The sequence below is a fragment of the Panicum virgatum genome, chromosome 1K (genome assembly GCF_016808335.1).
Source record: "Panicum virgatum strain AP13 chromosome 1K, P.virgatum_v5, whole genome shotgun sequence".
Taxonomy (NCBI): domain Eukaryota; kingdom Viridiplantae; phylum Streptophyta; class Magnoliopsida; order Poales; family Poaceae; genus Panicum; species Panicum virgatum.
The window spans coordinates 18,175,661-18,191,589 of NC_053136.1; the positions used below are offsets into that span (position 1 = coordinate 18,175,661).

The following is a 15,929-nucleotide window of genomic DNA, read 5'->3' on the forward strand; positions in this document are numbered from 1 at the left end:
GCGATGGCACAAAGAGGAACGCAAGCAAGACTCAATGTTGAGACACCCAGCGGATGGGTCACAGTGGAGAAAAATAGATAGAATGTACACTGACTTTGCCTTGGATGTGAGAAACATAAGGTTCGGTTTGTGTACGGATGGCATGAATCCTTTCGGTGAGATAAGTAGTGGGCACAACACTTGGCCTGTCACTCTATGCATATACAATCTTCCACCATGATTATGCATGAAGCGGAAATTCATCATGATGCCTATACTTAGCCCGGGCCCAAAGCCGTCCGAAAATGACATCGATGTGTACTTAAGACCATTGGTCGAGGAACTATTATTGCTATGGTGTAAAGAAGGTGTACAAATGTGGGACGAATACAAACAAGAGGACTTCAACATACGAGCATTGTTGCTCGTAACCATCAATGATTGGCCTGCTCTTAGTAACCTATCAGGACAATCGAACAAGAGATATAGAGCCTGCACACACTATTTGGAGGATACCGATAGTATATGGTTGACTCACTGTAGAAAGTGTGTATACATGGGTCATCGTCGGTTTCTTCCCATCAGACATCAGGTACGAAGGAAAGACAAGCATTTCAAAGGGCAGGCGGACCACCGAACAAAATTGAAGCACCGTACTGGCAGCGACGTCCTGGAAATGGTCAAAGATCTAGAAATAGTATTTGGAAAGGTACCAGGTAGCCAACCTGTTCCGAGCGACAACGGATTGGTGCCCATGTGGAAGAAGAAGTCTATTTTTTGGGAGCTACCATATTGGAAAGTTTTAGATGTTCGCCATGCAATTGATGTGATGCACCTCACAAAGAATCTTTGCGTCAACATGATAGGATTCTTGGGAGTGTACGGAAAGAATAAAGATACACTAGAAGCACGTCAGGAATTTCAACGAATAGAAGACAGAGATGCACTACATCCTGAAAAGAGAGACAATGGACGACACTATTTAAGTCCCGCCAGCTATACTCTTAGCAAAGAAGAAAAAGAAAGCATGTTTGAATGTTTGAGCAGTGTCAAGGTCCCATCTGGATACTTATCGAATATAAAAGGAATCCTAAATTTGCAAGAGAAGAAATTGACAAACCTAAAGTCTCACGACTGCCACGTGCTTATGACTGAACTTCTAACCATTGTGCTGCGGGGGATTCTGCCTGAGAACGTGCGGTTAACCATCGTGAAGCTATGTGCCTTCCTCAACACAATTTCTCAAAAGATAATTGACCCAGACAATCTGACAAAATTGCAGACGATGTGGTACAGTGTCTTGTTGGATTTGAGCTGATATTTTTACCATCATTCTTCAACATTATGACACATCTTCTAGTGCACCTTGTGAGAGAGATTGATATTCTCGGACCTGTATTTCTACACAACATGTTCCCCTTCTAGAGGTTCATGAGTGTACTAAAGAAATGTGTTTGTAACCATGCCCATCCAGAAGGAAGCATCGCCAGTGCGTACAAAACAGAGGAGGTTATTGACTTTTGTGTTGATTTTATTGATGATCTTAAACCAATTGGGGTCCCTGAATCGCGGTATGAGGGGAGACTAAATGGAAAGGGCACACTAGGGAAAAAAATCTCATGTCTGCACAGATGATGACTCGTTCAAGAAAGCGCATTACGCGGTTCTTCAACAATCGTTCTTGGTGGATCCGTATATCGAGGAACATAAGAAGATTCTAACCTCGGAATTCCCAAAAAAGTCTAAGACCTGGATTACATGTCAACACATCGACACTTTCGGCAGCTGGTTGCGGAAACATCTAATGCATAACATGGATGTAGGTGAACTACTGTTCTTATTGTCTAGGGGACCATCTTGAAATATCTTAACATACCAAGGGTACGAGATAAATGGGAACACATTTTACACGGCAGCCCAAGATAAAAAAAGCACAAATTAAAATAGTGGTGTGCGTATGGACACCACAGACAGCAATAGGAAAAAGGAGACATTTTACGATTACATTTTACGGCAGCCCAATTTCAAGGTGCCTCTGTTTCGGTGCCGGTGGGTGAAGTTGACTAGAGTAACAAAAGATCAGTACGGTATGACAATAGTTGATCTTAACAATCTTGGGTACAGAGACGAGTCATTCGTCCTAGCCCAGGATATTTCTCAGATTTTCTACGTTAAGGACATGTCTAGCAAGCCAAAGAAGGAGATCAACAAACAAACCAATGAGCCAAAGCAACACATAGTCCTTTCAGGTAAAAGAAATATTGTTGGAGTCGAGGATAGGACAGACTTGTCAGAGGACTATAATAACTTTGCTAACATTCCACCTTTCACAGTCAATGCCGATCCATGCATCCTGCTGGCCAATGAGGATGCTCCATACTTGCGCCGTGATCATAATCAAGGGACATTTGTGAAGAGGAAGTTTGTTACCGTACCAGTATCTGCTGATCCTTGATGTATTAGAATCATCATGTAATATTTCATAAACATGTGATGGAGAATTTAAATATTTTGATTATATATGTGATACATCAATTTCTCTAAACATATAGTTTTAATATATGTGATGCATCAATTTCTCGTAAAATAAATATGTATTTGTAGGGTTAGTACTTATTTTTTTATTTTTATTTTTATTTGTTTCATGAAACATATAACTACAAACTCTAACTAACACATTCAAACTCACTCACAAAACAAACACATTGACTAGCACATGAAATGGCTAAGTTATATGTACTACTCATTTTTTAACGTTAATGTGTTGAAGAAACTCATTTATTTCGAAAACCAATAGTTTGAAACAATTATTTTATCTAATACATATTTGCATGGTAAAAATAAAAAATTATAATATGCATAAAGTTATATATATCAAGGATCCAAATAACTTAAATACAATTAGACAATTTTTGTGTACATGTCAAGTATAAATAATGCCAGGAACTTTATTTCAATATTTTTGGAACCCTAATTTATTTTTTACACAATTAACAGCTGCTATCCTATTTTAAAAAGGCAAATAAAAAAAGAAACAAAAAAAAGAAACAATTGAAGAACCCAAAAGTTTTGGTGCCACGGGCCCCCATTTGTCCCGGGTGGTAGATCCACCCGGGACTAAAAGTGGGCTGCATGCGCATTTTCGCCGCGGCTCGCCAAAAGCCCCCTTTGGTCCCAGGTGGAGCCATGACCCGGGATAGAAGGAAGAACGAGGAGCGCCTGCACTTGCGAAGGCTAGAGGAACAACTCCTCTCACAAGATGAAAGAATGGCAGATGAGGTTAAACGCCAGGTGGCCTTAGCAATGAGCCAGCAGCAGCAACAGCAAGCGGCGCTTGCAGAGCCTATTGTCGATGTGGCCGACCTATCTCAACGTAAAAGCAGGTGCGCCTCCATAGGCCTCCCTGCTGATACGAGAATCGCCACTATTGATACGACGGCCGAGCAGCCCTATCCAGTGGATGAGATCACCCAGCGGACACCTTGTGCGCTTCAAACTTGCAGTAAGAACTTAAGGTTCATGGTAGCGTACGGTTCCGCCATGCCAAGCACACCAGGCGAGGTGTACCATAGGCAGGAGATCCCGGCTGGATATGCTGAAGTTGGGGTTGAGGAGGTGTGCAATGATTGGAAGAATCTCGAGCTCGATATTCCTAGAGGTAATAGGGAGACAACACTAGCAGACGTCGTTCATGGTTACATACTATGGGACAAGCGGTACATCGTCCTCAAGCCTACCGATCAGGGATCAAGGCCGGCATTGCCGCAACCCGATCGTCGTTCACCTCCTCCGCCACCATCTCCGGGACCTGCCCCAAAACTCTCTCCTTCGTCTTCATCTCCTAGGCAGCCGTCGACTACTCCTGCCGAGCCGTCATCTCCTGGCTCACCTCCTCCATCACCACCAAAGAAGCGAAAAAAGATGGAGCCAGAGAATCAGGACAAACTGCTGGACCCTGCAAATTAAAATTTTTTATTGGAATGAATAAATCAAATAGGAGAAAGTTCATTGAGCCACCGCTGCTTTCGGACAACGACCACTCGATTAAGAAATCATACGACAAGAGGAAATCAGGGTCGTCATCGTTCGGTGTTCCACAGCTGGGGGCCCAACAAAAACAGTCAATAGAACCGCTAGTTGTAAACCAGGAACAACAAGGCTTTCTGAGGTTCTTGTAATCAGCAAAGCTCACTACTGATCAGATAACAGGGGCTTCAAATCAAGATCTGGATCCGCTTAAAGAGTATCCGATAGCTCCAGTGGTGAGATGGCCATATAAGGAGGGCACTAGCCTTGTTCCCCCAGATATTGTGGAGTTGCTTCCAACGCAAATGCGAAGGCTACATGACTTATACATGAAGGCGATGAGAGATTGCAACTTCATGCAAGGCGCAAAGATTGGAGATGAAGATTTCTTTCACGGAGAGGCCATCATATGGATTGATTGGGAAGAAGTGTACCAACTATACCATCAGGACTCCCTCGACATCTCTATGGTCACTTTGTGGCTTCTGTAAGTGTGTTCTTTAAATCTTGTTCATTACCATATATAACTAAGGATGGAGATTCCTTACTTCATTTTGTATCCCGTAGGATGGAGATTCAAACATGCCGCAAAAAAGGGTATTATCACATCGGCTTCGTGGACCCAATAGTTGTGAATTGCAAGACTCTCCAGAGCAAACCTGCTGAAACATTCAAAAACTTGTGCAAGTACTTAGGCGTTCTACACTATAAGGCGACCATTGCATTTCTGTACAACTTTGGATAAGTCTTTTCTGCCATATAACTATTTTAGCTCTATATAACTGAATTTTATTAACCCTACATGAAATCTTGCAGAGATCACTGGATATTAATTAACATATATCCTGACAAGAGCTTAGCGATTGTTATGGACTCATTGCGCAGAGATCCGGACCAATACAAAGACATGACCGACATGTTGGAGAAGTAATTTATTCTTGTCATACCACCTCAGTCACCATTGCTTTGAAATCAAAGACAACTATATTTATTCATTTTGGTTCGTGTTCAGGGTTTGGAAGAATTTCGTTCAAAAGCATAGTGGCAATAATTTCAATGTCGAACTAAAGTGGAGGAAAAACTTTCCGGTACGGTGGGATTGTACTTTATTTGCATGTTTCATATCCTTTAGTATATATGAATACATTGTTAGCTAATTACTTCTTTGATTTCTCTTGAAGTGTTGGAGGCAGGCGCAAGGAACTAATTTATGCGCATACTATGTCATAGAGAATGTCCATACCCTAATAGGTCCTCAAAAGACCTTTACCGCATGGCAGGAGGATGTAAGTAAAAAACTTTATCAAACTTAGCTTGCGTGCAACTCATTTTGTAAATTGATGTAATTAATATTCTCACTTTTCCACAGCTCTCTTAAATGCGAGTCACAAGGATCCTTGCAATTCAAGAAGCCATGTGAGGATTTATTATTCACAAGGTCCTGGACCCGGCAGGAGATTTCTACTATGATAGCATGTCAAACATAGATAATAGGAGTAAATATGACAAAATTAAGTAAAATTTTTGTTGCACTTTGTATGTAATTGACTTTTGTGTTGCACTTTGTATGTAATTGACTTTTGTGTTGCACTTTATATGAGTAAATGAATATATATTTATATTTATATTGTTGCAGTTCATACTCCACTTAAATTCCAATACAAAATTCAATCTAAAATAGAATAGAAATAACCCAAAAGAAACAGGAAAAAAAAGGGGGCTTTGGTCCCGATTGGTTCATTTGTCCCGGTTGCCTGACCTGGGACAAAAAGGGGACCCTTTTGTCCCGCCTTGGCGGTCCCGGTTAGAAAACCGGGACAAAAGGCCTTTCCCAACCAGGACAAAAAGACTGTTCTGTAGTAGTGCTCTGAAGCAACTCTCTAGAAAAATAATATACGTGACCAGCTGGGCAGGTAAGAGAGTGAGGAGAATAGTTATATTAAACATATTTTTTATTTGATTGGATAGCAGGGTAGTGCTTCACGCTGGATCAAAATAACCTGAAATCTACTCAGGTGACTTGACCTTCAAGCTGCTTCGTGAAACGATTATACGCCGGTGCTGCTTTCAGAACAACAATCAACCGTATAAAATTTCCCTGCCTGGGCCGATGCCACTGGGATACATTTGCTTGCCCCTCTGGGCTTCCCAATGCCTACCATTGCCACATGACTATCAACATATCCCTTCTCTTCTCTACCTCCACTGCTCATTGCACTCCTGTTTCTCAGAAATGAGATGCTATATATAACTAGGCACTCCTCTGTGTGTGTGTCTATATATATTATAACTGCTGGATAAAGCGAGGTCCACGAGGAGTGGAGATACTACTGTACCTGCTACTGCACTTGATAAAATTTCATCTGTCATGTGGACCACTATTGATGTGAGCAATAGATGTATCACACCGTCACCCCTGTGGTTATGAACCAGCTAACATCTGTGTGTTTGAGAGTGAATCCAATATTTGGCATGATCATGACTTCAAGGGGATGCTTTTACAAATACTATCGTTCCTTTAAAACACCCTCCTTTAATTGCTTTCTGAAGTGAGACCACCAAGTGGTGGTGCTTGTGGTAGGAAAATATGAAAAAAAAAACTTCTCATCATGGTACGATGATTTTACTTTTCGACCGTTTATGACTGCCATTATGTACCCATGTGTTTGTTCCAGCTTCTTGCCTTTTTTTCCATTTCTAAAAAATAATGAATATCAGTATGTACTTTATTTTCAGAAGAAGCAGAAGTTGTTTCCCCAATACGTGTGGCAGAGATCAAAACGTGCTTACATATTGTTTTGTAAATAAACTTGTAAGAACATGTTATTTGATTACTGTGTCAATTAGAGATTATTACTGATGGTGTCAGTATAGAGGGCAAAAAATATACACGAGTTCGTTCCGTGACGAGGCTATCTGCACTAGCATACGGGAAAGCTTCCAGAAGGAAGCACTTAGCGTAAAATAGCCTGCAGTGGCATACTGGGAGCCCAACCCTATCGAAGCAGAAGGGTGTTCTTTCGCTATTTCTACTGTGCTCCCAGGATGTCCGGAATCGGCAGAGCCCACGCGCCCGCTCCAACCACCGCGCTTGCGCGCCTGGAGAGGAAAAGGAGAGCGAGCAGAAGACGGGCGGCGCCGGTGGGAGCAGCGCGATGAGGAGGGGCGACGCCAGCGGGAGGAGCTCGTCGGGGGCCCTTCACGGCCCAAATTTGGGGAAGAAGGAAAGGCCCCAGCAGCTCTGCGGCGGCCGCCAGAGAGGCATGGCTGCCGCCCAGAGAGAGAGAAAGAGGATACGGGCCGCCGCCGGGATTCTCCGCCGCTCGCCTATGCGCTGACCTCAAGCCGCTAGAGGCGGGGCCCCTGCTCTGCCACGCCACCACGAGGCCCACCGCCGGCACGAGACCGAGCGAAGGGAGCGGCGAGCTCCATGGGCGACGAGCGCGGCGGCCGCGAGATCCAAGCGTGCCGAACCGAACAGGGGAGGGGGCAGCATGGAGGCGCGGAGGGAGGAGGAGCGTCAGAGATCCACCTCGATTTTCCGCTTCTCCTCCGCCACCGGCGGCCTCCGTGGCCCTCACGGAGCCGCGCTTGGGTGACGCCGTGCCTGCCCCCGCTGACCCGGCCGCTGCGAGGCCCGCCGCCAGGGTGGGGCCTCGACTCCGCCTTAGAGACCGCGAGCTCCAGGGGGTTGCGGTAGGCGCCACGGCAAGGAGACAGGGGGGCGGCTCGCCTGGCGGCCGATTGGAGCGGCGAGCTCCATGCGCTGGCGGAGGAAGCAGGGATGCATGAAGAGAGAGAGAATGGGTAAAAAAGAGATAAATAATTTGATACGTGAGCCCACGTAGTGCGGATGTAAAAGTGATATAGAAAAGAGAATCTGCATGGTTAGGATGGAAATATTCTTTTAAAGGATCAATTTGGAGTCCTTAATGGGAAAGCGTGATAACAACTGGGCTGGGCTCCATTTCTCGCCAAAGCAGGCCAGCGGTTCACCCCTGGCCCCACACCTCCCCCTCCCTCCTCATCTCGGCTCTCCTCCTCGGTTCCTCCCACCACGCCGCCGCTAGGGATGGCAGCGGATCGGGTTCGGTGCGGGTATCCGCGGGTTTCGGTTTTTCGGGTTTCGGGTTTGGTGTTGGTTTTTCGCCCACGGTTTTCAGGTTCGGGTTCGGGTTCGGGTTCGGTTTCGGGTTCGGTTTCGGGTTTTGGTTTCCACCCATGGATATCCAATGGATATCCGAAATAAATTATTTGGAATTAAAACTCATGTTTTATAATATGTTAATGATAATTTGTTTACTTAGACTATTAAATTTATTGAAAGTTGAGTCATGAAAATATTTATTATTTGTTGCATCTTGTTTATTCATGTGAATATGTGTATATTTATCTGCGGGTTTCGGGTATCCATTCGGGTTTCGGGTATCCGCGGGTTTGGTTTTGGTGATGGATTTCCACCCGAATCGGTTTCGGGTTCGGGTTTCGATTTCGGGTTTCGATTTCGGGTTTCCGTTTTGGGTGCACGGAGACTCCACCCGATCCGAACCCGACCCGTTGCCATCCTTAGCCGCCACCGCCGCCGCCGCCGCACGCCCAAAACCTCGCCGCCGTCGGGTCGAACGGGAGCACCGCTTGCTGTTTCCCCCACATCCGGTACGCGTGTTCTTGGTAGCATACCCCTCCGTCCTGCTCGCGCATTGATCTTTGACCTCTCCACTCTCCATTTGCAGTGCAGATCGGCCGCACTATTTTCTTCCTTGACGGGCGGCGAGGCGATGGCGTGTCGCGACCGAGGGTCACGTGGCCGGCTGAAAGGCGCCTTCAAGGAAGCGTAATAGGGCATAGAGAGTTGTGTGTGGGGCCATGTGGCCAGTGAGTGAGTCGTGAGGGGGGATTAAATCCCGGTGGGAGAAAACTGTAAGACATGAATGTTTTAATCGCTGAGAAATAGAAGCTCGAGGTCAGGTCCGCCGCCTGGTCCTCCTACCCCAAGTTCGCTTGTGCTGTTACTCACGTCGACGGCGATCGCCGGCGGCCACGGGGACGTTACAAGTGGTATCAGATTCAGGCTCCTCGGCGCGCTCCGTTCCTCCCCGGTTCGATCCCGATTTGGTCAGTACCGTCACACCGACGTCGTCGACCAGCTCCGCCGCGAATCGCTCCGATTCCAGCGTCCTTGCCCCGCCTACCGACTCCCAGTCGGCGGCGGCCACCGCAAATCGACGGTTAGCTGCCCAGCGCCGTCGACCACTCCTCTTTCGCGCCGCTTAGGATTAGATCGGGATCGGTGTTCTGTGTCTGCAGTTCGGCGCGGTGGCGAACATTTCGTCACTGTTCGTGGGTTTCGTGTGCGGCTGTGGTACTCCTTCGGCTCGGATCGACGCTGCTCGAGCCCCGGAGGGTGGGGTTTCATCAAATCGAGCAGTATCTCCGGGTTTGAGGTGCAGTCGCCACGGCGCCCCCCAAGCCTTCCGTGCAGACTCAGTTCGTCCTCTCCAAGATGGACGACCGTTTTCAGCAGGAGGATGAGCGCTGGACCCAAGTGAATGAGAATTTCGACTTGCTCTTTGCTCGAGTGGCGTCAATTGGGATCAATCAAGAGCGGCTGGAGTCGCAGATGAATTTGGGCAACCAAGTGATGGAGCAGATGCTGAAGGACCAGCAGATCCTCGCCAAGCAGATCGAGTTGACCGGTGAAGCCGTCGCACGGATCACCCTGAATCACACACAACCTCAAGAGCCCGCAGATCCTCCACCAAGCCCTACACGTTCCCACAGTTCTCTGGATCGAGGGCACCAACCGTTCCGCGCCGCTGCTTCTGGTATTCCGGTTCGTCCTCTTCCTCAGGGCCACCGGGTTAGGCGTGAGCCTTTTGATTTTTCTGGTCATCGTCATGTTACTCCTAAGATGTCTTGTCCTACTTTTGATGGTTCTAACCCCCGCATTTGGAAGTCAAAATGTTTGGACTACTTTGAGCTCTGTAACATCGATGAGGCATTTTGGCCAATGGCAGCGTCTCTGAATATGGATGGCAAGGCAGCTAAGTGGTTGCTGGTATACAAAAGGCAACATGGGTTAGGTGATTGGAACAGTTTCATTGCTGCAGTGGAACAGAAGTTTGGCGCCAATGATTACAGGGATGCCATGAGTGAGCTTTTGGAACTAAAACAGAGAGAAACTGTGGCCGAATACGCAGCAGCATTTGAGAATCTTCAGTTTGAGATATGTATGCATCATGATGGTTATGATGACACCTTCTTTGTGTCTCAATTCGTCAAGGGGCTGAAGCTGGATATTAGTGCCGGAGTACGAACTCAAGTGCCCAGAGATGTTGACCAGGCTATTCTCTTGGCTAAGATTCAGGAACAGGTGCAGGAAAGAGGAAAGAACAAATGGCACAAGAATGCTAGCCCACAGAAATTTCAGTCCAGTGGGTTCAAGGGAGATAGTAAATCTGTTACTCCTCAGACTTCTATGTGGAAAGAACGGCAAACATTGATCTACCGCAAGGCCAACAACCTATGCTATTATTGTGGTGAGAAGTATGATCCTAATCATGCAGCCATCTGTGCTCAGCGTCCCAAGGCTCAGGTAAATGCACTAGTTGCTAATTCATTGGATATGCCACTGTCTGAAGAAGTAGTAGCCCAGATAGAGCTAGAAGATTCTTTAGCCTCAGAATTTTGTCAACTCTCCCTCAATGCCCTAGCTGGTACTTCCCATGGTGATGCCATGCACATCAGAGCTCTAGTGCAGAACAAGGTCATGCTTACTTTGATTGATACAGGCAGTTCTCACAGCTTTGTTAGTGCTGCATTTTTGGAAAAAGTGGGCATTCAACCCATTTCTACTACCCCTAAGCAAGTTAAACTAGCCAATGGCCAGATTCTGATGTCTGATAAATGGGTTCCCAAGCTGTCTTGGTGGTGCAATGGTCATACATTGCAGGCTGATCTGAGAGTGTTAGATATTACTGCTTTTGACGCCATATTGGGTTATGACTGGTTGAAACCTCTGAGCCCCATGACATGTCACTGGACAGACAAGACCATGGAATTCACATATCAGGGAAGGACTGTGTGTCTGAAGGGCATCACTCACAAGGCCACTCCAATTCAAGAGTTGTCAGCAGATCAGTTGGTGAAATGGTGGAAGGGAAATGATATTTGGGCCCTAGCAGTCTTGCAGCAGCAATCAGACACTACAACAATAGATAGACCCCAGGAAATTGAGGAGTTGCTTAGCCAATATGCTGATGTGTTTCAGTCACCAACCCATCTTCCTCCCAGTAGGATTTATGACCATACTATTCCACTTTTGCCAAATTCAGTTCCTGTCAATTCTAAACCATATAGATATTCTCCTCACCATAAGGATGAAATAGAAAGGCAGGTCAGGGACATGATTCAGGCTGGGTTAGTGGTCCCTAGTTCCAGTCCTTTTGCTTCTCCAGTGCTCCTCATTCAGAAAAAGGATGGCAGCTGGCGTTTTTGTGTAGATTACAGGCGCCTAAATGAGTTAACAATTAAGAATAGGTTTCCCATGCCTCTCATGGAAGAAATTCTGGAAGAATTAGCTGGCAGCAAGTACTTTACAAAGCTTGACATGTGCTCTGGGTACCATCAGGTCAGGATGAAGCCAGAGGATGAGCACAAGACAACATTTAAAACACATCAAGGTCATTACCAGTTTAGAGTCATGCCATTTGGTTTAACCAATGCTCCTGCTACTTTTCAGTGTCTGATGAATGAAGTCTTAGCACCTTTTCTCAGAAAATCAGTCATGGTACTTTTGGATGATATTCTGATCTATAGCCCTTCCTTGGACACCCATATCACACATATCAGACAAGTGTTGGATAAACTCAGGGAACACCAGTTGTACTTGAAAGTTAGTAAATGTTCTTTTGCTCAGTTAAAATTGGATTATTTGGGCTATATTATTTCAGGAGAAGGGGTCACCACTGATCCAGCTAAGACAGCTGCCATGGTCAATTGGCCTGTTCCCCAGTCAGTCACAGAGTTGAGGGGGTTTTTGGGGCTCACTGGATACTACAGACGTTTTGTCAAGCATTATGGTTTGATTGCTAAACCATTAACACAATTGCTAAGGCAGAAGAATTTCTATTGGTCTGATGAAGCTCAGCAAGCCTTTGACAGATTAAAGAAGGCTATGGTCACTACACCAGTCCTAGCTCTTCCTAATTTCCAGGAATCATTTGAGGTGGAGACTGATGCTTCTGACATTGGCATTGGAGCTGTGCTCATGCAACATGGGCAACCGGTGGCATATTTGAGTAAAGCTTTGGGAGAATCACACAAGCACATGTCAATTTATGAAAAGGAATTCTTAGCCCTCATTATGGCTGTGGAAAGGTGGAGGCAATATTTACAACGAGGAGAGTTTGTGATTAAGACTGACCACAAGAGTCTTGCTTACCTCACAGAGCAAAATCTCCATTCAGATATGCAGCGAAAGGCTATGACTAGGCTTATGGGCCTTCAGTTTAAGGTGGTCTACAAGAAAGGTAAAGACAATCAAGCTGCTGATGCTCTATCTATAGTGGGACACCTTCTGGCACTACAGGCAATATCTCAGGTACAACCACAATGGGTGCAAGAGGTTATCAACTCTTATGTTACTGATTCTAGAGCTCAGGAATTGTTAAGCCAACTAGCTGTGCACACTCCCAATGACCAAGGTTACAGTTTGCATCAAGGTCTGATCAGATATCAAGGCAGGCTGTGGGTGGGTGCCAATTCGGCTATTCAGACCAAGATCATTGCTGCTTTCCACTCAAGTGCAGTAGGGGGACATTCTGGGCAGCATGCAACTTATCACAGAATTAAGAGACTCTTTTGTTGGAAAGGCCTCAAACAAGATGTGGCATCATTTATTTCTCAGTGCCACATCTGCCAACAAGCAAAGCATTTGCATACTCATCCTCAGGGACTTCTCCAACCATTACCCATTCCAGCGGGCGCATGGCAAGATATCTCACTGGATTTCATAGAAGGCCTGCCCAAGTCCAATGGTTATGATGTCATTCTGGTGGTTGTCAACCGTTTCACTAAGTACGCACATTTTGTTCCACTAAAACATCCCTACTCGGCAATCTCAGTAGCCCGGTTACTCTTTGACACTGTGGTTAAACTTCATGGTCTTCCTCACTCCATAGTTTCGGATCGAGATAAAGTGTTCACCAGTCATGTATGGAAGGAATTGTTCAAGCTGTTGGGGGTCCAGTTACAACTCAGTACAGCCTATCATCCTCAAAAGGATGGCCAAACCGAGCGGGTTAATCAGTGTCTTGAGATGTATTTACGCTGTTCAGTTGGTGACTCTCCAAGCAAATGGCACTCCTGGCTACCGCAAGCTGAGTTTTGGTATAACTCCTCACACCATTCTTCTCTTGGTTGTTCTCCCTTCAAGGCGCTCTATGGTCATGACCCATTCGTGGGTGTTCCAGTGGATACCCCATCTGATGCTCCTCCGTTGGTTGCGGATTTTCTTGCTGACCATAAATTACATTCGGTCCTCCTTAGAGAGCATCTGGAAAAAGCACAGAAACGCATGAAGCTCATGGCTGATCGTTTGCGCACTGATGTTTCATTTCAAGTGGGTGACAAGGTTCTTCTCAAGTTACAACCATATGCTCAATCATCCGTGGTGAATCGTCCATTTCCTAAGCTGGCCATGAAGTACTACGGCCCGTTCACGGTTCTGCAGAAGATCGGTCAGGCAGCTTACACCCTTGATCTACCTCCTACTAGCTTAATTCATCCTACTTTTCATGTTTCACAGCTGAAGGCCTATACTCCTGACCATACGCCGGTGTTCTCCAATCTTCCACCGTTGGTCAATCTCGACGGCTCGGACATCCTGCTGGAAACCGTCCTCGATCGTCGCCTGGTCACAAAAGGAGGTCGCGCGGTACCTCAAGTGCTCATCAAGTGGACGAAACTTCCAGCTACGTCAGCTACCTGGGAAGACTACTATGTGTTGCGCCAATGTTTTCCAGAAGCACTCGCTTGGGGACACGCTCGCTCTCCAGGGGGGCAGATGTCGCGACCGAGGATCACGTGGCCGGCTGAAAGGCGCCTTCAAGGAAGCGTAATAGGGCATAGATAGTTGTGTGTGGGGCCATGTGGCCAGTGAGTGAGTCGTGAGGGGGGGTTAAATCCCGGTGGGAGAAAACTGTAAGACATGAATGTTTTAATCGCTGAGAAATAGAAGCTCGAGGTCAGGTCCGCCGCCTGGTCCTCCTACCCCAAGTTCGCTTGTGCTGTTACTCACGTCGACGGCGATCGCCGGCGGCCACGGGGACGTTACATGGCGCCGCGCTCCAATAAGAGGAGTAGGAGGAGAGGGAGTCCAGAGGCCAGGCTCACCGACGACCTCATCGTCAAGATCCTACTCCACCTCCACGCGCTGGCGCCGCCTCATCTCCGATCCGGACCACCGCAAGAAGCTGCCCCAGATGCTCACCGGCTTCTTCTACATGAGCCTCAACACCGACCGCTGCCCGAAGGTAGCTCGCCATTTCACTAACGTCTTGAGGGTAGAAGGCCCTTCCATCAGCCCTTCCCTGCCATTCCTACCCTTGCGCTACCGCGTGTGCCTCCACATCTTGGATTGCTGCAACGGCCTCCTCCTCGGCCGCATCCCGAACTACACTGTTCCAGCGACATTTGAATACCTCGTCTGCAACCCTGCTACTGAGAAATGGCTTGTCCTGCCTGGGTCCACTTGGTCGGCCGATTTGCCAATTGCGCGCTTGGGGCTCGAACCGGCAGTCTCCTCCCACTTCCATGTGTTTGAATTTGAGGAACATGAGGATGGATATGTGAAAGGAGTGCAGATTTACTCATCAAAGACTAGAGCGTGGAGTCAGAAAGACAGTGGTTGGAGCTTTGGACTCACAATTTGTAGTGGTTCTAGAAGCTTTTTTTTCAATGGTATGCTGCATCTCGTTACCTATGAGAATGTTGTTGCGGCAGTGGATGTGGAGGGGAAGACTTGGAGGCTACATTACCCCGATACTCCAGAGGAGGTGCGAATTACGTATCCGATACGTATCAGATACCGATACACGGCGGATATGCGACGGATACGTATTGGAGAAGTATCCATAAAAAAATAAATGAAACATAAATCGGATACTTATTTGGATACGTATCAGATACTCCGTGAACGTATCGCAGAGAGAGCACAGAATCTGCTTCCGATCGACCGATCCAGAGAAAGGGAAGGTTATATGGACTGTTTGGTGGTCTCTTGGGCCGGACTTTCTTAGTTTCTTCTTCTTTTCTTTTTTATATTCCTTTTCCTACCATTAATATGCATTAATATTTATTTTATAAAAAATTACTAAAATGTATCCGTGTATCGTGTTTTTTGAGAAAATGATGTATCCCCGTATCCGTATCGGCCCGATACCGATACGCGTATTCGTATCCGTGCTGCATAGCTTGGAGGATTATCCCTATGCCATACGATGACGGATATTATCCTTTCACTGATATTGATGAAGCATTCATTGACCTGGCTCAAGGGAAGCTGTATTTGGCAACTAATATTTCCGATAAATTGACAATCTGGGTTCTTGAGGACTATGACATTGAAGACTGGACCTTGAAGCACCGTGTCAGATATAGGTGGAACTTTGAATTGGATGTCATTAATTCTGAAAATGGATGCGGTCTAGTTTCAATCTACCCAGAAGGCAATGCGATTTTCTGTGTTGTGGGGGCTGAGAAAACGCTAATGTCTTACAAAATGGACAGGAAACAAAGCATTTTGCCTGTAGTACATGTTCTTGGACATGATTGCCTGGGACCATATCTTCCATATGTTCCTAACTTAGAATCATTGGCAGATGGACAATGAAAATCTTTGAACAGCATAGCTCCACATTTCT

General features: G+C 46.3%; 1 pseudogene; it reads left to right on the forward strand.

Annotated features, from left to right (window-relative positions):
- Positions 1–8,581: 8,581 nt before the first annotated feature.
- The window catches only part of LOC120698165, a 73,638-nt pseudogene continuing 66,290 nt past the window's right edge, over positions 8,582–15,929 (forward strand).